General features: G+C 36.6%; 2 long non-coding RNA genes across 3 annotated transcripts; one reads left to right on the top strand and one right to left on the bottom strand.

Annotated features, from left to right (window-relative positions):
• The first annotated feature begins 5235 nt into the window (after positions 1-5235).
• Positions 5236-8280, top strand: LOC309495125. Of its 2 annotated transcripts, none has more exons than XR_014204556.1 (5): positions 5236-5861; positions 6533-6634; positions 7343-7447; positions 7584-7683; positions 8251-8280. It is a non-coding gene; the product is annotated as an uncharacterized lncRNA (long non-coding RNA). The 2 variants fall into 2 exon arrangements; XR_014204557.1 differs by having other exon boundaries at positions 7584-7699; positions 8251-8272.
• A 1849-nt stretch (positions 8281-10129) lies between these two features.
• On the bottom strand, positions 10130-13270 carry LOC309494071. Its single transcript, XR_014204209.1, has 3 exons — positions 12473-13270; positions 11700-11801; positions 10130-11084 (listed from the first exon to the last, which is right to left on the bottom strand). It is a non-coding gene; the product is annotated as an uncharacterized lncRNA (long non-coding RNA).
• Positions 13271-26502: the final 13232 nt, after the last annotated feature.

The following is a 26502-nucleotide window of genomic DNA, read 5'->3' on the forward strand; positions in this document are numbered from 1 at the left end:
AGGCTTTCTCAGAGTGTTGCTGTCATGCCCGTGCCCCACGAGACACACAGGGTTGAATAGACCTGTTCTGACATATGAATTTGTGGAATAACGATAGCGAGACAGAAATAAGGCCCTAATAAAAGAACCTACTCCCTCTAAAACCTGCTTTAGATAAGGGCCCCTGTGCGCAGCTAGAGCATTGAGAGCCACACAGAACACAGAATTTCCATTTAGGTTAATCCACCCATTGGTTCAGGGGAGGGTGTATGCGCACACACACAAATACAATCACACGCACACACACAATCTCTCGCATACTATTGTAAACACATACACAATATCGCTTTACACACAGTCCCTTTTTCTGTTAAACACACACACAATGGCAGCAGGTTTGTTTTTTTTGTTTTTTTGATTTGCAGGCTGCTGTTTTCCTAAATTTAAGTGGGAACTCTGGAACAGATGTTGGCAAATCGTATAAGGAAGAAATCCCAATACCAACATAATCCCAAAACACAATGTTATTGCTCCAATCCTGCACTGTCGTGCACAAAATTATCCAAATCCAGGATTTCAGCAGAGCCAAAAAACTGTACCGTTTCCAATCTCAAAACTCATTCTGCCTTACAGAGAAGCAAAGTTGTCAAACGAGAGAAATGCATTTAATAACAAGCATTAGTTCTCAAGGCAGACGCACCAATGGCAGACTTCAGTCATGTTCTCTTCTGGCTGAACAGTAGGCAAAACCACAGTCATTCAGTCATACACAGTTCATTCCTATTCACGGATTGGCTTTTTTACACTGCTTCAGTTAAACACAGGAGTGTGAAAAGCATAGTGAAATGACTATTCCTTGGTATGTTTACTGTTTCAAAATATACCCAATTAAAAGACAAAGTTGATTCCCTGGCCCTCATGTGATCCTGCCATGTGCTCCCCTTGTCATGTTTCCTTTGTTCTCATTGGTTCTTTGTGTTCATTGCTTTCAGGTGTGTCTTGTTAGTCATTAGAGGGTGTGTAAGCCCTCATGTATGCCTTGTGACTTTGTTGGTTTTTGTTTGAGTTTCTCAACGTATGTTTGTTGCGTAGTCTAATCATGGTGTTCATGCCTTGTCTGCCTTGGAGTTTATGTTATTGTCTTGCCTTGATTCATGTATTGCCTGTTTGTGGATTATTGTAACTCTTTGCATCTAGATCCTCATCTTTCTTTATTTGAAACAACGCTGCAGATGTTGCAGGTGCACTAATTTGAATACAGTTCTAATCTAATATATGAAACAGGATGGGTAGTAGCCTATGTGAATTAGGATTAATCTAATCTGAATATATCCAACTATCAGTGTTGGGCAGTAGTGTCGCTACAAGTAGTGACGTTACTAGCTTAACTACATTTCTCAATAGCGTGGTGGTAGCGTCGCTGTTTTCTGAATCAAATAGCTTTTCAGTAGCGAAGTTCTTTTGTTGATCAAGTAGTGCGGTAGCGTCCACACAAGCTGAAGCTACATTTTCTGAAGCACAAGCTCAACTCGGGCGCCTCATGATTAACATCGCGCAACATCAGCATCACACGTGCACACGGAACGCACATGTAGGAAACCTTGTGAATTATGGCCGTTTCAGACCGCAAGCGCGAGCAGCATGAATTGTTTTCGGCGTGCATGTTCAAGTGCATTCACACCGCGAGAAGGAGCAGCGCATGAGCGTCGAGTGCGTGAGCAGTAGTGAAGCTGACCCCTCATTTACACTGCACACATCTGCGGCGCATTACGGCTGCGACACGGCTACCGGAGCTGATCGCGCCGATTCTAGTCAATGCAAGTCTCCGCGCCGCTTCGCTAAATATAGGCGCCTAGTCTATTTTTGATGGACGCGCGTCCAAGTCGCACCGGAAATACAAAATAAAAGTAAAAGAAACATTGTCAAATTCAAAATAAACACCCTGTGCAAACTCCCAAACGTATCACACACCAATAACCTTGGTAGAAACCATAGACTGTATGGTAGAAACCCCAAAATCAAGAAAAACCACTTCGGACAGGCAAATCATCCAGTCGCTCTGCTTCTGAAATGCTCCTGGTGTGAGTTGGCACCGCGTGGAGGACGGAATAAAACCTTGGCGCAGACGTAATGCACCGCACACGTATGCAGTGTAAATGAGGGGTGAGGGTTTCGGCGCCGAGTCTATTTTTCATTCAACATTGAGCTCACGCTCAATTAAAGTGAAAGCACACTTTTAATGGACAAAATAAATATGATTTCACACTAAAAGTAGCTAAAATGCACATAATTTGCACGTATAGTGTATGTTTTAACAAGAACTAGAGTAGGCTATGTCAGAAATCAGAAAGACTCAAAAAATATTTATTGAAAATGTACCCATTTAAACTTATTTTTATTAATCATTTTGGGTAAAAGTGGTGTTTTATAATATATATATATATGGAAAATAAATATTTGTGTGTGCTGTAAAGTGGTTAAAAAAATGAAATCGGAATCGGCTAAAATCTGTATCGACAGGTCAAACTCAATGAAAAATAGGAATCGGCCTAGAAAATTGTAATCGGTGCATCTCTATAATCTTTTTGATTGGCTGGTATCAAACGTCACATAATCTGATGTTCACCTAGATGTTTTATTTATTTATTTCTACATTTGCTGTAGTATTGTCGATGGGTTCAATAACACATCCTGCAAAAGCCTTGACCAGAACCTAGTGGCATTTGGGGGGCCTTGTCATGGAAAAGTTTGGGAACTCTGATTTAGAGGACTTTTTTTTTTTTTTTTTTGCCATGTTAGTACTGTTTGGAGCAGGTCTTAATTCTTTTGCTACTGTGGTTTGAGCTGAGTTGAGTTTTAAATTAACTTACAGTTAGTCCTGCAAATGTGCCCAAGTCTAAATTGTGCATACCCAGGCAAACACGTGCATATACGTACACACATACAGATGAATACTCACACACTCTCGACACCTGGTTTTGTTATTATGTGGATCACATTTTTTGTTTGTTTGTTTTTGTTGCCAAATTGGTTTGGAACAGTTGTTGAATAAACAATTGAACTGAACAATTATGCTTGCCTATCTGTTTGACTGACAGTTTTATTGATCACTGAGATAGCATTGATTTGGAATGAAGTTGGTTCAATATAAAAATGTAATTTAAAAAAATAGCTTAGATGTAATTAACTACTTTTGCCATGTTCCTGTAGCTTAGCTTGCTACATTTTCCAGGGTGGTAGCTTCAGTGTAGTGAAGCTTCATTTAATGTAGAGTAACTGTTAGCTTAGCTCACTACATTTTCCAAGTAGCTTGCCCAACACTGCCAACTATGCTAAAAACTAAATCTGGTAACTTTTGTTCTGTCTTCCCATGAAGACATGACAAAGGGATAGGCCAATGGATTATAACTTTATGGCCAATAACCAATAGCAAAATGATATGTCTTAAGACTAGTGACATATTATTTTTTTTTTTGACATGAACGAGGCTGTGAGGGATAGAATAGAGTCTTCAATGGATTTTACAGTTGTTTAACAGCTTTGTTCAGCTGATGAAAGGCATTTTTGAAAAAACTTTCCACAGACAAAAATATTTGTTGCGAAAGTTGTAAAGTGTTTTTATTTGTAAAATAATTTGTTAAAAAGGCAAATAAATAAAAATACAATGGCCTGATATCATCGGCTTCAAATATAAAAAAGGTACCCTACTACCGTTGGCTAACCTGTTTGTTAACCCAACTCAAAACAGTTATTCATTCATGAAATAGAAATAGCTATAGATCTGGGACCGTATGTATAAAGCCGCTCAGTGTAAAAATGTTGTCGTAAGTGTGTCAAAATTCTAAGAATGACGTAATTTTTACTCGTATTCCTAAAATTAAGACTACGTGATTCATAAAGGTTAAGTGTGAAGAATAGGTCTCAGCTCCTAAATTATTTAAGAGTGGTGGTGAGGTATCCTAACCTAGTTAGGAGTAACAAGATGGCAGCAGAGAGGAGGAGACACACACTTTCCAACGGACATATAATGTATTGGAGTATATTATGTTATGTATATTATGATATAAAAGCAGGGAGTTAAATAAACGATACTTGATCGTAAAGGTATTCTTTTTGTAACTGACCTTGTAAGAAATTTAATAACTCCTCCCACTCTACAAATCAATGCTCTGACTGCAGTAATGAAAAGTATTCATGACATTTTTGGCAAATGGAAAAATGCAGCAATGGACTGGTGACACAGTAGACTCAGTCCACACAGTAAGCAGGGTCTGAAATAGCACTATTGTGGCACTAACCATGCACACCAAACAAGTGGCCAGAAGTGATGAAAGTGCGAAGGTTTTTGTTTAATTTTTTTGTTTTTAATGACCTTACAAGTTCCCTTAAACTGCATCAAAATGTGAGGAAAAATATTTAATTTTTGTATATTTCGAAAGAACAATAACTTTTTTTATCTGACAAAATTATTTGGCAAAATAAGAGGCAAACTACAACTACAGGTTTTAGGGGAAAAAAAGCTCCAGGGAAAAAGAATACACTGACAACAATCAGTTATTAATATTTCACTGGTTCTCTCGTTTTGCATGTGTTCTTTGCACGATTTGGTATGTTTCAGTGCGTCATCACATATAAAACAGTTGACTCAAAGCACAACTACGCAATATGCGTACAAAATCTTTAATACATTTTTACAAATATTTGGATAAAGGGTGAAGATGTCAATTTTCATAGGCAGCTCAACACTTTTGGCCACTACTCCATGGCAGTTCATTGACTTATCAACTGATCTACAAACCATGCGGCAAAAACAAGCCACTTTTATGAGGATTTCGGGCTTCCCTGGAATTGTTGGAGCCGCTGATGGAACTCATGTTTGCATCATCACTCCAACTGTAAATGAGGAGACATATCAAAAGAAAAGGATTCCGTAGCACTTTTAAATTTTTTATTTACTTTTACTTTTTAAAGTAAATAAGTATTGAAATAAATGTTTCAGTGTCTTAATTATGTGATTTTATTATAATTACCTTCAATTATTGGTGACATGCTGCAGGCCAACCCTGTATCACATGAAATACGTTCTGAGGAAACTATTTTGCAAATCGCAATTACGTTACATGCCAACATATAAGCAGTGCTATTACGTTGGTCCTTAACCTAATATAAGCAGTGCTATTACGTTGGTCCTTAACCTAATATAGCCAATCTATTGCAGTGCTATATTACGTTTGTCCTCAACATAATAAATCCAAAGCAGGTTTCGTAGCATCTAATGCTGTTCATTTTGTTTTAATTATTTACTCCCTTTTTTCTCATTGGGCTACAAAATATTATCTATGCCAGGGCGAGTCAAATGGCGGCACCCAGATAATTTTTATCTGGCCCTTAAACTTGTTTTTGATGATTAAAACCCCTCGCAATCTGATATCAAAGTCCCCGCAAATGTTTAGCGCGTTCAGCGGTGATTTTAACAACGCACGCGATCATTCAGCGGTGAGTTTAACAACCGAGTCTCACGGCAGTTCGTGATATGGTCACGTAATTTAATCTATTGATTCGTGCCACGGACACGTTTATTTCGTTATTTATTTTTTATTTTTTTAAACTAATGTATTTTCAATGGGAAGCGTCTTTCGTGATAACAGCATGATTCTTTGCAGCAGAGAAGCTGTTTAATCAACATTTATTCACGAGATCTTATGTATTTTTATGTATTTTTTTAATGTTATTATTTCGATCTTATTGCCGGGGAAGCTGGATTGCTTTGCTGTTTATTGATATTTTTAAAATTATATTTTATCAGTAGGAAATCGCGCTGAAGAAGTCTCGTTCCGAACACATCGCGATATTTGGCATCAGTTCACGTGTGTCAGATGTTGGTAAGTAAATAAATACCTAAATACGCTGTCCTATAATGTGTGATATCATGTCTTTTCTGTTTGTCGATATTAATCTGCCATTATATCTGCCATCTCCACGGAGACTTTGCGTTTCATTGCTTTCTAATTCAAAACAGGGTGATTAACACTGCCTGTCACGTGACGTGCTATAGGCCTAGATATTCATATCAGATTAAAAATAGTACAATTATTTCCAAAGTTGTATTTGTAGTAGAAGCACAGTAAAAACAACACTTACCATGCTTTTACCACAGTAACATTAGTTTTACTGTGATAAGTGTAGTAAAAAGACAGTAATCACAAAACTTACCATGCTTTTACAGTACCACACTATTTGTAGTTTTAATGTGGTACTTATTGTAAATGCACAGTAACCACAACACTTACCATGCTTTTACCACAGTAACCATAGTTTTACTGTGATTGGTTTAGTAAAGGACAGTAATCACAAAACTTACCATGCTTTTACCTCAGTATTGATTGATAGTTTTAAAGTGATATTTGTTGTAAATGCATATTAACCACAACACTTGCCATGTTTGTAAGGCTTTATAATGTAACATCCAATATTTGTAAGGTATATCAGTACTTTTTCCTTTAAATAATCCTATATATTATACATAATGATATTTTCTTTTCTCTTTTTTCAGCTGAAAAGACCAAAAGGGCCTTTCGGACTCAGTCAGCCCATTATTGTTGGAGGAGAAGTAAACGGAGGAGACGGACAGCTTCAAAGGCAAATATTCGCAATGGTATGTGTGTGTTGGTTTTAACCCTAAATCAAACATTTTATCAAGCATTTGTTGTTTCTTAAAACTTTTCTCACAAAACCCATAGCCCAATCAGTACAAACAGAGACTGAAAGTCTTGATATTTCACAAGATTTAACAAGTTGTCAAATTCGTATGATACTCGTACATATTTGTATACTCGTACACAATCCTGCAGCTTTTACTCTTAGTGCTGTCATTGGCTACTGCCTCAATTCCTGTACATATTTATCGCGATATTTGTAAATCAGTTGCGCCCCTTCTTGGAAAGTTGTCGGATGTCACACACACTGTCAGAAAGTTTATATTAATTGTAAATTGGACCCTGTCTGTTTATGTTCCAGTAATACATGATGTCTCTCCACACCTCATAACCTACCTCTGTTTGCAAGAGTGGAAAAGCTTATCTGACTTGTCACATGACATTAGATACTCGATTATTTTGTCATAATCAGATCAGTTACACTGCTGATAACTGTCCCGTTTGCATGTAAATCATTTTCATGATTATTGCTTGCTATTAAAGACATACTTTTATTCATAGAAATGCCCACATATCAGTGAACTTAATACATAAAAATGCTTTTAACATTTAATTATGCAACACTCTTTACAGAAAACATATCCTACAGTTATAAACTGACTATTTGCAAGTAATGTATTAAAATTACCTTCCTTTCTGTTTTGCAGGATTACTTAGTCCTTTTTTTTTAAAGCTTTACCAATATCAAACTCAACCCTCACAAGAGCTACTAGTGAGTCGCAGCGAATCTTGCCGTGATCAGCCCTTCCCAGGTGAAGTTTCTTAATATATCAGTATTTACTCATCAAATGTTCTCTCCTGAATCATATGGTAAATTAACTTATTTATAACTGTCTTAATTTGTGTTTCAAGAACAATAGAGTAAGTCGAGACTTTCTTGTTTTACAGCCGAGAAGGAAGACCAGTCCTTATATCAACGCAAGCTAATCGAATAAGTCCTTTGTTTCGGGTGAGGAAGGAACATCTGGTGCCCAAAGACGACAGAAAAGTGCGTGAGTCCATTGGTATGTCTTGTATTGAAACAATGCTGTAATATGTAGTACATAATTTGATGTTGACAATTTTACATTGTACAGGTTATCACTTGGTTTTTGACCAAGTGAAGCTCTTGAAACAATTGACAGAAGAGTATGTTGTCTGGAAAGAAATCAAGCATCCCTGGCAAAGGCTCAAAAGAGACCATGCCTTTCTAAAAAATCTTTTAAAATGTGTTGCTGTTGATATGGTTAAAACTGTTTTTGTTCAGTACTTAGCTTATATTATGTGCTGCAATATATATATACTTCAATGTGTATATTATATAATGTACTGACTGCTGCTTTATAAATTTATGTAAGGAACAGGCAACTCTGGCCCTTTGCATTCTACTTTTTGAGGTTAGTTAAGAGTTAACCTCCAACCCTAATCAAGCACATCTGAAAATTTTAACCAAAGTCTTCAAGTTTACTTCTAGACAATAGGCAGTAAACCATCACTGCTTTAAATCATGCAGAACATAAGCTGACCCGACTGTCCATTAAACAACTTGGTTTCTGTTTTTTTGTTTTACTTTCAGACCAGGACTGGAGAACGCCTGACAATGGGGATGTTGAGACTTCTTCTTCTGGTTGAGAAAAAGCTACACCACATCAGTGATCACATCTTCTGTTCTTCAACTGAACAAACTGTTTAGACGAGGAAGAAGAACACGATAGAGACATACAGGGAAGAACAAGAAACCAGTTTATCACAGCTAAACTGGTTTCTTGCTCTTCCCTGTATGTCTCTATTGTGTTCTTCTAATGAATCATTATTTTCCAACACAATATCAAATCTGTTTTCTGTAGGTGACTGAATATGATTATCTGGCACTCGTTTTGTGGCTTCAGCAGCTGTGAATGGATTCAAATGATGTTAATGTATTTTTGAAGACACATTTTTATTTATCTTGAATCTCATTTGTCTTTATGCTACTTTATCAACTGTATGCTTTGTTCTCCAATAAAGTGTTGTTTAATAAAGTATGGTGACTATTTTGTTTTGAAAGTTGTGTTTGGTACAGTAAATATAAATTTTTATTTGAGACATTTTCATTTCTTATTTCTTTAAAAATAACTACATATAATTAATAACTTATAAATAACTAAATATAATTAATTACCATGATTTTTTTACTTGGAACATAAAAATTTAGATCTGGTTAATGATATTTGGCACAACAATGCAACAAAAGTTGCACATACTTGCATGTATGCCAGTTTGCAGTGAAATAAAAGGAAGCTATGTGAATAACAAGAGGCTGCAGTGGGCTATCTTGCTATAAATACTTAAAGCTTAATTGATGATGATCCATGTTGATCATTCTAGTATACTCTATATAGTATACTCTATATATCACTGATGTCAGGAATATAAGCAGCAAGAGGGGGTGAAAAGGAAATGTTGGCACTGTTTTTTTGTTGTTTTATTGAATGGTGCATTATCCTTGTGTAATAGTAATAGTATGTGTAGATCTGTGTAGATTATACTGTCCTTCCACCCCCAGGGGCCCAGCAATGGCCCCCAGAAGAGCAAACAAATGCACATTTCAAATGGCTGTAACTCAAAGTCTGGTTAGTGTATCAAAGAGAAAATTGGCTGGACAACTGCTTATACTATGTTTAATAAATAATGTTGGCCACAGTTTTCAGACATATATGGAAAGCTGGCATAAAGGTTATTTTTAAAGTGCTCACAGTAAAATATCAAATTTCAGCCTGTCCCTCATATATGTCATAAAGGTTTGCACAACGAACAAAATTAGATATCCAGTTGTCCATTAAATATATTATTTATTTAACATTTATTGTTTTATTACTAAACGTTTTAAACTACATTACCCACATATCTCTGTCATTCTATCAGTGGAACAGGAAGCATGGGCTGTGTAGTTCATTGAAATGTGCAGACATGCTTAGGGTTAGGGTTAGGATCTCGGTAAAGGAGTAATTTCTCACAACATAGAGACACTTTATAGTTAGCTTAATGTATAACTAACGTAATAATAACACCAAAACATACTTTGTAACATGAAGCGCCGTTTTATATGGGTTAAACGATTGTCCAATCACAGCGAGCTCTGCGAGAAGGTCACCGCCAATACAAACCCAGCTGAACAGATGCGTCACACTTACATGCCCATTTATGGTAAACGATGACAGATCTCTTCTGGTTCCGGCTGCAGGGATAGATACCTTAAATAAATTGTATTTAGGCTGTTAAACATGCATTCCTTCTAATTAAATCATAAAACTCATATTTAAAAACAAAAGACTCCTTTGTGTGGTTACCATCCAAAAACGAGTTCACATGATCAATGACACAAATTTGCATAGACTGATGCATAAATACATTTGAAAGAGAAACTTTTTTTCTAAGCAATGGCCTACAGCAGGGTAGTTTTGCAGTATTTTAATTAAAAATAATTACATGTACTAAAGTGCTTCTAACATTTACAGTGTATGTATAGTATATTAAAGGTATATCAATTATATTCAAATAAATGTAACAAAAGCACAATGAATGGACACCATTTTGAAAGCTTATTCCAATATTTAATGTCAAACTGTTTAAAGACAAATGTAGCGCCAAAACTACAGCACAACAGTATAAAAATCAGTTAATTAAATATCCAGATACAGGAGCAATCTATTATAGTGACACATACATTAACGTTAAAAAATTGCTATGATGAAGTTATATATTTACAAACCAAGAGATGAGGTTCAAGTTTGTTATGTGAACATACATTTGTTTCTTCGCTTTAAAGAACAAATAGGTAAAAACATAAGCACAACATTTTACATTCTCAACTTTCATTCTATATCCTTGTGATTATTGGTCACTTTTATTGTAACTATGCAATGAATATGTCCTTTAGCAAAACACCTGATGAGCACTGACACTTTTTTGAAAAAGGCATTAGGCAGACATCAAGTACAGTTTATGAAGCTGAAAAGAGAAAACAAAACGCTTTAACAATATGGAAAAAGATAAATCACTATTTTCAATATTGGTTCTGCATATATCAAAGAGATCCTGAGGAGGAGTGGGACTCCACATGAAGACTTTCAGAAACTGAGACAGAGCAAAGGGTGCACCTCGCTGGACACATCCTACGCATGCCCAAACAACAACACCCAAAGACAGTTAGGAAGTGGACACCACCAGGAGGATGCAGGAGACAGGGAAGTCCAAGGAAGACATGGAGACATGTTTCACGAAGACCTGAAGAATGTCAGTGTCCCATGGGAAGATGTGAAGAACTTGGCCACGGATCGAATACGTTGGAGGACACTTGTTGCCCAATGTGCCCAGCACAGGACTTGATGATGATGTTGTGAGTTTATCCATAACTGTGGGATATGTTTTCTGTAAAGAGTGTTGCATAATTAAATGTTAAGTTCACTGATATGTGGGCATTTCTATGAATAAAAGTATGTCTTTAATAGCAAGCAATAATCATGAAAATGATTTACATGCAAACGGGACAGTTATCAGCAGTGTAACTGATCTGATTATGACAAAATAATCGAGTATCTAATGTCATGTGACAAGTCAGATAAGCTTTTCCACTCTTGCAAACAGAGGTAGGTTATGAGGTGTGGAGAGACATCATGTATTACTGGAACATAAACAGACAGGGTCCAATTTACAATTAATATAAACTTTCTGACAGTGTGTGTGACATCCGACAACTTTCCAAGAAGGGGCGCAACTGATTTACAAATATCGCGATAAATATGTACAGGAATTGAGGCAGTAGCCAATGACAGCACTAAGAGTAAAAGCTGCAGGATTGTGTACGAGTATACAAATATGTACGAGTATCATACGAATTTGACAACTTGTTAAATCTTGTGAAATATCAAGACTTTCAGTCTCTGTTTGTACTGATTGGGCTATGGGTTTTGTGAGAAAAGTTTTAAGAAACAACAAATGCTTGATAAAATGTTTGATTTAGGGTTAAAACCAACACACACATACCATTGCGAATATTTGCCTTTGAAGCTGTCCGTCTCCTCCGTTTACTTCTCCTCCAACAATAATGGGCTGACTGAGTCCGAAAGGCCCTTTTGGTCTTTTCAGCTGAAAAAAGAGAAAAGAAAATATCATTATGTATAATATATAGGATTATTTAAAGGAAAAAGTACTGATATACCTTACAAATATTGGATGTTACATTATAAAGCCTTACAAACATGGCAAGTGTTGTGGTTAATATGCATTTACAACAAATATCACTTTAAAACTATCAATCAATACTGAGGTAAAAGCATGGTAAGTTTTGTGATTACTGTCCTTTACTAAACCAATCACAGTAAAACTATGGTTACTGTGGTAAAAGCATGGTAAGTGTTGTGGTTACTGTGCATTTACAATAAGTACCACATTAAAACTACAAATAGTGTGGTACTGTAAAAGCATGGTAAGTTTTGTGATTACTGTCTTTTTACTACACTTATCACAGTAAAACTAATGTTACTGTGGTAAAAGCATGGTAAGTGTTGTTTTTACTGTGCTTCTACTACAAATACAACTTTGGAAATAATTGTACTATTTTTAATCTGATATGAATATCTAGGCCTATAGCACGTCACGTGACAGGCAGTGTTAATCACCCTGTTTTGAATTAGAAAGCAATGAAACGCAAAGTCTCCGTGGAGATGGCAGATATAATGGCAGATTAATATCGACAAACAGAAAAGACATGATATCACACATTATAGGACAGCGTATTTAGGTATTTATTTACTTACCAACATCTGACACACGTGAACTGATGCCAAATATCGCGATGTGTTCGGAACGAGACTTCTTCAGCGCGATTTCCTACTGATAAAATATAATTTTAAAAATATCAATAAACAGCAAAGCAATCCAGCTTCCCCGGCAATAAGATCGAAATAATAACATTAAAAAAATACATAAAAATACATAAGATCTCGTGAATAAATGTTGATTAAACAGCTTCTCTGCTGCAAAGAATCATGCTGTTATCACGAAAGACGCTTCCCATTGAAAATACATTAGTTTAAAAAAATAAAAAATAAATAACGAAATAAACGTGTCCGTGGCACGAATCAATAGATTAAATTACGTGACCATATCACGAACTGCCGTGAGACTCGGTTGTTAAACTCACCGCTGAATGATCGCGTGCGTTGTTAAAATCACCGCTGAACGCGCTAAACATTTGCGGGGACTTTGATATCAGATTGCGAGGGGTTTTAATCATCAAAAACAAGTTTAAGGGCCAGATAAAAATTATCTGGGTGCCGCCATTTGACTCGCCCTGGCATAGATAATATTTTGTAGCCCAATGAGAAAAAAGGGAGTAAATAATTAAAACAAAATGAACAGCATTAGATGCTACGAAACCTGCTTTGGATTTATTATGTTCAGGACAAACGTAATATAGCACTGCAATAGATTGGCTATATTAGGTTAAGGACCAACGTAATAGCACTGCTTATATTAGGTTAAGGACCAACGTAATAGCACTGCTTATATGTTGGCATGTAACGTAATTGCGATTTGCAAAATAGTTTCCTCAGAACGTATTTCATGTGATACAGGGTTGTGCAGGCTCACTATTGACTGAATCAGAGGTTGAGGGCGGCCATTTTGGGTTGACATCTTTGTAGTCCTTAGTTTGCAGCACTTAAGAATCAGTCTTAGACTTTACTGAAAGTTGCTTTTAGCTTCTTCATAAAAGTCTACTACTCTTAGAAAATTCCTACTTTTTCCTAAGAATTTTTTGACACTTAAGACTATTCTTAAGAGCATTTCTGAGAATCTTTATACATACGGGCCCTGATTCTTAACAGACAACTGAAAATAACCGGATACACAACTTGATTGTTGAAATATTATGAAAATGTAACATTGCAGAGAGTGTTAATGCTAGCCCGCTATTAAATCAAAAAAGATCAATAAGTGCCAACACTGAAAAATGTTGCTACTGCCCAAACAGTTATCGTGTCAGCAAAGTCAAATCATTGTAATTCTTCCTTCTCCTTGAGCATTACTAATATGTCTTTAGCGAATCAAACATATTTTCCTTCAATTAAATGTAGGCTGGTACATGTGCCAGTGTGTGGTTGGACGAGAGTCAATCTGTGTTACAGAGTTTTCTTTATTTACTTGTCAACATTTTTTTTTTCTCTCTGTATAACCATGTCTTGTTTGTACATAGTGGCCATGGAGGACATTCTTTGTTGGTGCTTTATACAGGAAGGACACGATTGCTGTTTATTGAAGATAAACAGGTTTCCGTGAGCGCATTTGTTCAACCGAGGGTTATGGCAGGATTTCTTGTTTGTTTTCGATTTGTACTCTTTGTCTTTGGAAGCACTGGTTTGTTTGTCTTTGAATTAGAGTTTGTGTGTGTGAGAGAGAGAGTATGTATAGTTGCTTTGTCCATATAACAAGATTAATCTGTGTGTGTGTGTGTGTGTGTGTGTGTGTGTGTGTGTGTGTGTGTGTGTGTGTGTGTGTGTGTGTGTGTGTGTGTGTGTGTGTGTGTGTGTGTGTGTGTGTGTGTGTGTGTGTGTGTGTGTGTGTGTGTGTCACAGTGACAAGGTTCCAGTAGCCGCAGCCATCTTTCCCTTGTAACCTCCCCTCTCTCCAAAGATCAATGCAGCTCCTGTCTTAGCCTTCACCTCCAAGAACACGCATTCATTTCACACATACACCCTGGAACAAACTGCTGACTTTTCAGCACAGCCAAAGCACGCGCACGCACATGCACACACATTATTTATGACCTGTTGTGACAGATGGATCAATAGTTTAATATCAGTGTTTGAGGAGTGCAGTGCCTCTGTCTATCAGATATCCAGACAGGCTACTAAACACACACACACACACACACACACACACACACACACAGAGAAGTAGCACTTAAACACGCACATTTGAGTGCCATCTGTTTGGTGGACAGACTGCTGCAAAAAAATCAGTGCCACTCACTGACCCTCAAACATGACAACCACATGAGCAACCCATCAAGAGCTGGATGCTGGATGCCTGATTCACATTTCATGGTTTGTGATGCATATTTTTTGACGTTATTAGAAAAAGTATGTTTTTTCTCCAGTAAAAATGTCTCAATATCAAAAAAGATACATTTACTTGAGAAGCACACTCTCACATTATAAGACTTTCAGGAAATAATATCCTAAATTAATGACATTATGCACACACACACACACACACACACACAAAAACTAAAGAATGCACGGGTTCCTCTTTTCTATTAAGTAACAAATAAATGGGAATTGGAGTTTGGAAAAACACAACAAAAGTATTACAAATGCAGTCCGATCCATGCGCTATATTGCAAGACAGAAATTTCATTTCAAATCTCCCCCCCCCCCCCCCAAAAACAAACAAACAGACATACAAAAAATCTAATAATCATTTACTCCTCTTCATGTTGTTTCAAACCGACTTTGTGTTTTCGATAAAACACAAGAGACAATAGCTTCTTCACGAAGAATGTATAGCAAATGTTTTTGTCCTTACAATAAAAGTCATTAGGGTTCAATACAGGACAATAATATTGGACTCCGTTAACTTATTTTATGGGAATTTTTTTTTTTTACATTTTTTGTTGTTGTTGTTGTTGTTTACTTATTTTTTGTTTTTTTGTTTGTTTATTTTTCTAACCCAATTTTCCATCGTTTTCTTGTTTTAAGAATAATCCACTCAAATTATTGGAAGATTTATGCTTAAAACAAGATTATAAACCAATATTTGCCACTGGGGTAAAAAAGCTTAAAGTTTTACTTAACTTAAAATTTGTATGCAATTATAATTTCAAAGAAGTCTTAATATGTGGTTTTGCTTCTAAATCATTTATTCCATTTTGTCTTATTTGAAGCTATTTCAATACGTTTACTGGAAAACAAGACTAAAAATACTGATGAATAAAATGATTCTGTGATGTAATACACTCCAGAGCACATTTTTACAGCTTTATATATCTCGTATGCGGCTTATTTGTCTTTGTGTTTAATGTTTTGTTTAGCCTGTTTTACAGCCAATCGGATCCCAGCCTCATCCGGGTTATTGATTGCTTGCGCGCCCTTATCCTCCAAGGCTGTTCCTTTAATAGACTACAGAGGGCTGTAAATATTATTGCTTACTGTGTGCCTGGCGCACTGCAAATGCAATCACTGTTTTATGACAAATATAAACACCAGTGAGCCAGCAGATCAGGAGTTATCTGAGGTAAGCTTAAAAGAGAGATTTTATTCTTTTAATGTGTCACCCTTTCTCTTTTTTCTTTTCTTGTCGTCTGCGTTGATTTGAACCTTCTGAGAGCCTCATATTTTTTCACTGACCTTTTCATAGAGTGTAACTCAATTTCTGTAATTTTTTTTTATATAATAAAAATAATAGGAAGACATGTTTTATTCACATTTATACTATTATTATGCAATCTTAGATGCAGGATACAAGCATTAACCCAAGACCAGGTGAACTGCATTTTTAACTTGTGTTACAGATTAAATAATAAATTATCTGTTTTCAATATTTAAGTGTCAGGCGTATGTATGTATCAAACATTAAAGCTGCAGTAGGGAGTTTTTAGAAAACGTTGACTTAGCCTGAAAATTTGAACAAGCACAGCTTACAGGTCACTCCCCCTCGCTCTCTGCTGCACTACAGCCCTCCCTCCACAGCTCCTCCCCCACAACGGAGCCTGCCGTGAACGCGCAGGCTAGTAAACATGCAGGGCCACTGATGACGGCGGATAAACAGTTATCGCACATTCACTGGTAGGGACGAAACATCAACAATATGCTTTACATTGATTATGGCCTGCCCATACTTTGACTACAAACTTGGTCCTCAAATCATTACGTATTTTGCAATACATGTAATGTAACTTCATAACGTTGCACTCTTTCTATAAGTTATAAATAGCTAACAAGATAATATAACGGTAACGTTACAGTAAGTAATTATTCTAGCGATGTGTAATGCTAAATAAGGTTTGCTAGTACATTATTTCAGCAACATGACAAGCCAGTGAATTAGCAGGTTTCAATTGTTGCTTTGCACAGTGCGTGACATTTTATCTGTATGTTATGCGGCTAGAGTTTTGACATTGAGTCAATGGGCTCCGACGCGCTTGTTTATCGTCCTCTGTCTTTTTCCGTTTACCTGTCTTTGTTGTATGAGCTGGTGCCACTCGAGAAATTGGCAGATTTGGTTGTTTGTCCGCCATTAGCACAGCTGCGGCACACCAGCTATCTTGATTTTGAACGACGGTACGTGCTGTGCGAGAGAGGGGTGTGATCAGCGTGTACACGAGTTTGATTGACACTGCTAAGACATGCCTCCTGGCTCTGATTGGTTGTTTCTGACCGGGAGCGGTGTATTTCTGCAAATGGCAATAGGACCACTGGGAGGAGCCAGAGGAGCTTGGTTTTTTCACAGATTATCTGTCTCATAGTCTACTGTCAGGACATAATGGCAGTTTTAACAAATATGTAAAAAATACATTTTTACAAAAGTTACCTACTGCAGCTTTAATAGATATGGACTACCACTACAGTCTTACCCACACTGCACTTTATGAATATGATTGACATGGCATCCTCAGCTGGGGGATGTCAGAGGCTAAGCACTTGAAAACATGTTGTCTCTCTCTTATGCTTCCCTTGCTGCATTTCTTTTTTTTCCCCCACATTGCAAATTTTCTATCCGAATTCTTTCTGTTCCTCCTGCTTGCTCTCCTTCTCTGGGATCGGCTGTCAGAAAGTGTCGAAAAGTTCTGGAAGTGTTTAAAGAGTTTCAGATTTAAAGTGGGTTACATTACTGCCAGTTTCAGTGCAAACTGTATGTTCTCACAGTAATAGCTGAGATGAAACAGTACAGGCCCATTTAGGCAAAGTGACACCATTTAATTCCACTTTTTATACTTTAGTTGTAAGGAAAAACCTGTGTTTTTATTCTACAAATAAAGTCCCCCTCAGATTTATGTCAGGTCAGAGGTCACTCTTCCAGCCGGAACTAGACTCGCGTATGGCCATTACCGAAAGCCAGTGATTATAGTTTATAAAGTTATAAATATGAATATTTTTCTTACAAAAACACATCGCTTTGCTTTAAAAGGCCTTTATTAATCCCCTGAAGCCGTATGGATTACTTTTATGATGATGATTTCTTTTTCCTAAATTCACCATGTAATCACATGTGAATCACCATGCAAAGGTCAAACCAACAGAAAATATGACTACCATCCTGTAATATCAATGGAGAGGGTAGCATCCCTATAGCATACTATATTGCTGCCACGCTACAGTTTCATTTATATTCATTGGTATGAAGTGAGGCAGTAATTGTTGCCAGAATAACTCGTGCCCATTCTGGCAAAATTGTCCCCTATTAGAGCAAGGAACCATGCATGACCAGTGGCTCTGCTATTATGATGCAAATGAAAGAATCAGTCAAACAGATTCTAAAGTGAATTTGTAATATTCTATAATATTGCTCTCCAGTTCTGAAACTATTACCCAGAGTTCTATTGTCTCTTCACTCAAGGTGAACTGATAGGGGACGAAATTGACTGTGACACTTCTGATGATGTGGCTGGTTTGGAAACACAACTGTCAATCAATCAAAGAGAAACAGTTAGGCAAATGAGTTGCTCAAAAACAAATATACTTATTTAAATAAATAACAATGCATCATTTTCAGCCAAAAGCTGTACTTGCTGTCTTCAAAAGTTTGAAACTGAAATCAACAGCAAAAAAAAAAAAAGCTTCAATTAGTATGCAACCATTTATAATTATACAAAACACAGCTATTCAAATGGTAGTGATCAATTTCATCCAGATTATACACATTACCAATCCCTGAAAAACCAGTTGAAAGGTGCTGTTTGATAAAGTCCATTGAAAGGTGCTATTTTTTGTTGCAGTATATTTCAGACTGTTTACTGAAAATATGGCGATCAGTACAAATGAGGGGTTTATATCAGCATATTAAAGCTGAATTATTAAAGCATACATTTTACCTTACACTATCAATAAAAAACTAGACCACAATGCAGTGCATTTAAGTTACAATAATAAGCTATATTATTAAAAACCTAAAAGCTATTATTTTCCAACCATTAGTCATCAAATACTTTGCAAACACTGCAAGAAACAGTCGAAAACACCTCTTTTGCGAACACAACAATAACTCCTAATTTAAAAAGAGCTAATACTTGAAACTTGGCATTGTGTACAGAATATATTCTTGGCTCTAATGATAAATTGCTTGCAATGATCCTCATTTGTAAGTCGCTTTGGATAAAAGTGCTAAATTCAGAAATGTAATATGTAAATGATGGTAACAGGCAAAAGGTACACCTTTAATTTAAAAGAGCTTAGTGCTTGCTATAAAAAAGTTGCTCTCAGATCTTCACATTTCCATTCATATGAGACCAGAAGTGATAATGTCTGAGTGGGAGTGCGTTTACTTTGGAATTAGTCTGTCCATTTCCATCAGTTTGACCCATTCAGGCAAAACAGCTGCGAACAAAATAGTCGGGCATTATCACATTGACAGAGCAATTAGCCAATCACAGCAAGATAGGGGCACTTCCTCCTCTTAATTGATGTTATTTAATAAAAATGAGTGATTTACACTCTACATTTTGTCATATTTCAAAACATTACTTCTGTACTATTGCCTCTTTGGTGAAAAAGCCCATGCAGTGTTAAATGGCAATATACAGTACACGCTTCAAAATAGTACTTTCACCCCTTTAACTTCACTTCTGCAATTCTGAGTTTGAATTTTCAAAACAGCAGGATTCAAAAATAAATAATTCAGGATTCAGGACACACATCGTAGACTTGGCCAGTAGAATTAGCATACTGAAACTAAAGCCTCAGGGATACACTCAAAACCCACTTAGAGTACTCTCAAGTTAAAGACACAATTTAGTGAAACTGAATAAGAGTATGATAAGGTTATTCAAGGTTAATTTGAAGCCATTTCCTCTTATCTTCTGTTCTGATCTCAGGGCTAGAGCTATGGATAGCAAGCATTACCTTTCACTTATATGGACATGTTTTGTTCCCAAAATGGCTGCCTGGTATCATCTCAGAAATGAGGTTTGTCTTTGGGTGGGAAACTGGATTATGGCTGCATGAATCTGTCCTCAGTCCAATACACTTTAAAAGGACATCTCACACTCAGTGACAAATGAGGATAGGCTCTCAAAGCAGGGTTTAAACAGGATCACAAAAAAGGTTGGAAGAGAAACATCTATCAAATGCTGGCTCAACGTTGGAACACACCGACAGTGATGGAGAAGAGGAGTTAGACTATTGTCAAGGGTGAGAAAATTCCTTGTCTTTTTCAGAGCAACAAAAATGCTGATTAGAGGAGATGAGACGAGACTATATAAGATGAGAGAAGACAGGAACAGGGGAGAAAATACTGATTTGAATTACTGAGAATTAAAAAAGAGAAAGATGTCAGGAACATTGTCAGGCACAATGAGGGCTGCATGCGTCACAATGTCTTACAAGACAAAAGACAAATAGGCAGAGACAGTAAAAGGGAGGAAAAAGGAAAAAGTGTAGGGGTAGAAAGAAAGATGATTCATGTTGAGTATGCTGACATTTGAGAAAGCTGGAGATGAAGGCACATCAGGGGGAGTAAAAGACAAGACAGTTTGACGTATAAACTGATCGCTTTTCATTCATATGTCCATTCACTTTCAAATCTGTTTGGTAAATTTGTCACATTAAAGATCTGATTGTTATATAAGTCAATCAGACAAAAAAAAAAAGCTAAATTTTTCTGAAATTAAATTAAATTAAATGTAGAAAAAAATGGCATTCTATTATCAAGACACGGGAAATGGGCTTTAAATGGCAAGTAAAAAAAAAGTGATTGCATTTACAAATTTTTTCAAACGCGTTCATCCAAAACAACTTAAATATTAGAAATACAACAATCTTAATGAGGCAATCACAATTTTCAAACCTAGAACAGGGAGGGATACAAGAAATAGTGAAAGCATAGCATTTTCTTTTTCTTCTTTTTTTTTTTAAGTCAGCAGGATGGAATTATGATTGGCTTGTTAACATGGCAGTCACATGGTCTCTTCCTGTCTAAGTGAGCATTTCTTGGCCGTATAAGGTGCAGTAGGGACCAGACCTCATGCCAAAAGAGACTAGTCTCACATCAACATCAACATCAACAATCCATGCAAATGAGTCAGTTAAGATCAGTTGTGAACTAATCTAAAAACTTCATTTCTATTCGAGATAAGAAAGAGAAAGGAGACAAGAGATGCTGTTAGGTTGATGGAGGTCAAAAGATGGGCTGGAGGAGAGATAACATGTGAACCTTTCAGCTGAGAGAGCCCAAAGCAAGGGTTGATAGAGGTGATGAGATAAAATCAAACCTCCCTCGTGCCAACCACTAAAAGAGAGCAAGACAGAGTGTGAGAGAGACAGGAAGAGAGAAAGAGTAAGAGAGAGGGGTCATATTCAGTCACCTTTCCTCTCCAGACACCTCCAGACTTTATCATCAGCCCATCAGAATGGCCTGTGGTCAGCAGAGAGAGATTGACTCACGACTCTTGTCTTATGAGACCACCTGGAAGTATAATTCACACCTTAGTAAAAAATGTATCCTTAGGATTGCCTGCCCCTGATTTACTGTACATATAAATTAGGTGAATAATTTGGCTTCTTATCAGCCAGTCTCATGAGAAGTCGTAATAATTTGTTCAAGAAATTGTAAACATTTGGTAATTTAAAAACCTATAACCATGAGTGTAATTGGAAATATACATATATATATATATATATATATATATATATATATATATATATATATATATATATATATATACACTCACCTAAAGGATTATTAGGAACACCTGTTCAATTTCTCATTAATGCAATTATCTAATCAACCAATCACATGGCAGTTGCTTCAATGCATTTAGGGGTGTGGTCCTGGTCAAGACAATCTCCTGGACTCCAAACTGAATGTCAGAATGGGAAAGAAAGGTGATTTAAGCAATTTTGAGCGTGGCATGGTTGTTGGTGCCAGACGGGCTGGTCTGAGTATTTCACAATCTGCTCAGTTACTGGGATTTTCACGCACAACCATTTCTAGGGTTTACAAAGAATGGTTTGAAAAGGGAAAAACATCCAGTATGCAGCAGTCCTGTGGGCGAAAATGCCTTGTTGATGCTAGAGGTCAGAGGAGAATGGGCCGACTGATTCTAGCTGATAGAAGAGCAACTTTGACTGAAATAACCACTCGTTACAACCAAGGTATGCAGCAAAGCATTTGTGAAGCCACAACACGCACAACCTTGAGGCGGATGGGCTACAACAGCAGAAGACCCCACCGGGTACCACTCATCTCCACTACAAATAGGAAAAAGAGGCTACAATTTGCACGAGCTCACCAAAATATGACAGTTGAAGACTGGAATAATGTTGCCTGGTCTGATGAGTCTCGATTTCTGTTGAGACATTCAGATGGTAGAGACAGAATTTGGCGTAAACAGAATGAGAACATGGATCCATCATGCCTTGTTACCACTGTGCAGGCTGGTGGTGGTGGTGTAATGGTGTGGGGGATGTTTTCTTGGCAAACTTTAGGCCCCTTAGTGCCAATTGGGCATCGTTTAAATGCCACGGCCTACCTGAGCATTGTTTCTGACCATGTCCATCCCTTTATGACCACCATGTACCCATCCTCTGATGGCTACATCCAGCAGGATAATGCACCATGTCACAAAGCTCGAATCATTTCAAATTGGTTTCTTGAACATGACAATGAGTTCACTGTACTAAAATTGCCCCCACAGTCACCAGATCTCAACCCAATAGAGCATCTTTGGGATGTGGTGGAACGGGAGCTGCGTGCCTTGGATGTGCATCCCACAAATCTCCATCAACTGCAAGATGCTATCCTATCAATATGGGCCAACATTTCTAAAGAATGCTTTCAGCACCTTGTTGAATCAATGCCACGTAGAATTAAGGCAGTTCTGAAGGCAAAAGGGGGTCAAACACAGTATTAGTCAAGTCAAGTCAAGTCAACTTTATTTGTATAGCGCTTTTCACAATACAGATTGTATCAAAGCAGCTTCACAGTATTAAATTAAAATAATACAACAAAGTTCGTTTCGAGAGGAATTTATTGATTGATAAAATTAAATTAAATATCCCCAAAATATCCCCATTTTAGTATGGTATATACTAAAATGTAATATAGTATTTAAATATTAGTATGGTGTTCCTAATAATCCTTTAGGTGAGTGTGTGTGTATATATATATATATATATATATATATATATATCAGTTGTGACAATCTGTGCGGGATTTGTTAAATTCAATATATTTAAATAGGTAATTGGGATTTCGCACAAATATCACCAAAAGTTAAACCAAAAAATTTATAAACATGCTAAAAAATGTAAATGCAGATAAGTTTGTGTGAGTGTTATGTGTCCTTCAAGTGGATTTTTAATATCAAAAGTGAAAGAAAATACTTTTATATTATTATAAAAGATTTATATTGAAAATGCTGTTATTTTAAACTTTCCATTCATCAAGTAATGATTCTGAAAATTCAGCCTTGCCATCTCAGGAATAAATTACATTTTAAAATATATTAAAATAGAAAACAGGAATTTTAAATCGTAATATTTTAAAATATGATTTCCTGTAGCTCAAACAGTAGAGCGTTGGCGCTTGAAATGCCAAGGTCAAGGGTTCGATTCCCAGGGAAAGCAAGAACTGATAGAATGTTAATGTGTACCTTGAAATGCAATGTAAGTTGCTTTGGATAAAAGCATCTGCCAAATACATAAAATGAAAAGGTCTAAAAAGACCTAAAATGATGCATGTGAACATTTTTAGATTAGTGATAAAAAATTTTATTTACTACACTTGTTATACAATATTTCAACTCTTGTCATGGTCAGGTGAAGTCAGTGACCCCTGTAACTTTCACACAATACATAAAAATACATTACATTGGCAACGCATAACCAGGTATTCATACAACAAGAAAAGTAGTTCCACCACTAAAAGGACGATTTAAATAACTACACTGCTCAATACAGTATTTTGTAGAAAGGAATAAATACAAGTGCTTTAACAGCTATAACTACATTTCTGTTTTAAACCCTCCAGAATGTCGTGCCCCATAGACTACCATACGATTAAGCAATTTTTGCTTGTTTTTAAAATTTGTGAAATTTGTGAAAATTATTTTCTCCTTATCACAGATGCGATCGAAGGGAATAACTTGTACTGAACCCAGAACATTGTTTTAACACAACAGATGTAAGCTATCACTGTTCACCAAATGTCCAACACGAACAATAGTGCACAAGCAGTGGATGGAAAAATGAGTAAATCCTCTTGCAGTAGCATTATGTTTTTTTGTGTGTGTGTGTGTGTCTTCGCACCAGCGTTTTGCCCTACACTCCAATTTTATTGAACAGTATCCTGTCCTTTCTTTCTCGCTCCATCTTTGTCATTGTGTTGAAATATCCACACCCCGAATAAACGATTTGTCTTGATGAGGTCACTATACCCTGCATGAGATGACAGGGAAGGGACAGAAAAGCCTGCAGAATTGAGGCTGGTATAATCAGAGCCAGGACAACAGTTGGCTGACCATGTCCACTGGTTCTCTTCCAACTCTCTTTTGTGTGTGTAAGTGTGTGTGTCGCCTGGTATGGTTCCAGCTCATTTCAGCGTTAAACCTCCCAGAGATGATTCCTGTGTGTGTGTGTGTGTGTGTGTGTGTGTGTGTGTGTGTGTGTGTGTGTGTGTGTGTGTGTGTGTGTGTGTGTGTGTGTGTGTGTGTGTGTGTGTGTGTGTGTGTGTGTGTACATGTCATGTCTAAGCTGTTTTCGGTGCTAAATCTCACTAAGACGACTACTGCTGGAAATGAAGAATTTAATCTTCAATCTACACACAACCTGTAAATATAAATCTTGTACACCCACACACACACCTGACTTTGACGACTTGACTTTGACTCAGTTGTGACGATCTATGTGGGTTTGTTAAATTCAATATATTTAAATATGTAATTGGGATTTCGCACAAATATCACCACAAGGAAAGTTAAACCAAAAAATTAATAAACATGCTAAATAATTTAAATTAGATAAGTTTGTGTGATTGTGTCCTGCAAGTGGATTTTTTATTACAAATTCGGAGCATATGAATGACAGAGCGAAGTCATATTTATGAGTAGAAAACTCTTGATTGCAATGTGTCGATTTGAAACATAAACGTTGATCTATAATGAAGATGATATCATATAGCCTATCTTTATTCTATATAGAGATCAGTGAACATAAAGTCTGTAGTGGATTCAAAATTAGGTAAGAATCTAATCTTGACATATTTTGAAATAGGCCTACATAGATTGACATATCTGAAAAACAAACTTTATGCTGACTTGAGGTCTTTTCTTAAAATGTAAAATAATTTGAAGGTCAAGATGAGATAGAGATATTTTTGTGTTCTGGGTTGTTGCTCAAGTGCTGCTAGGCGGTTTGTGGTTGCTAGGTTGTTCTCTGGGTGACCTTCCATTATGCCCACATACAGACATCTGTTAAGAGATCTCAGACGTCTCAGTGCTTTTGTTGCTCTTAAACCTGCCTAATATTAACAATTTCTTCTTTATATGGGGAACAAAATAGGATTTTTCCCTAATAATTTATTTTCCAATTAAATGTTTTAGTTTGAGCTAAAGCATAAAAAATCCCTTTATAAATCTATCAGTTTCAATACGAGTTATAGTAATGATAGGCCTAACGAGCTCAGAGACGTTTAGAATGTGTTGAAGTGTTAATAGACAGTGTCTTGGTGCCTTGGATATTGATATTTTGTCATTAAGGAGAGCAAGAGCCAAAGGTGAATTGGACCCCTAGTGAATTTTATGTTAACTGCAAATTGTAAACTATCAGCCATTTGAAGGCTGTGAAAATTAGTGTTGTCTACTAGAGGGAGCCACAGGATAAGGAATCTTTTAAGGCTAATGTTTTTCTATCAGTCTCCATCCCTTTGAATGGAAAAAATGCATTGATCTACTGTGAGTACATTTTTTTTGATGTACTCACAGTAGTAGTGTAGTTTTATATAGTGTAGAAATCTGTGAAAATGCTTAGCCTACAGATCATTAAATGTTTATTCAACATTTATAGATTAAACATTGCTGTCCATTTAAAATAAAGAAATCATTTTATTTGTCTTTTTCAAGATAATATATATACTATTTCTATAAAGACACATATTCACTGTTGTGGTATGGATAATAAAACAAAGTAAAAATGAAAAGGGCCATAAGATAAACGCTTCAGATAAATACGATTTTGAACTGCAAATGATTTTTCACATTTATTTGAAATGGTCCTGTGACATCCTATGACATGAGATTAATCTAAATTTAAATGTTGAATATAACACATAGGCTACACAGGGTGACCAGACGTCCCGAAAAATTCGGGACAGTCCCGAAATCTAAACTGTTGTCCCGAATCCCGAATCTGGCCCTAATTGTCCCGAAAATTATACTAAAGCAAAATCTTGAGTATTGTCTGATAAACATTAAAAACTGTCTGCGGAGGTTGAGGCCGGCGACACACTGGCTGCGTGGCGTGTCCGTTTTTATTTCGGCTCCCCTGTTAACAGGTTAACTCGTCCGTTAGAGCTTGCACACTGCCTGCGTGACACGCGCGTCTCAGGCGCGCCTCGAGCCGCGCGGAAAACGCGA

The sequence above is a fragment of the Leuciscus leuciscus genome (assembly GCF_965113295.1).
Source record: "Leuciscus leuciscus genome assembly, chromosome: 3".
NCBI lineage: Eukaryota > Metazoa > Chordata > Actinopteri > Cypriniformes > Leuciscidae > Leuciscus > Leuciscus leuciscus.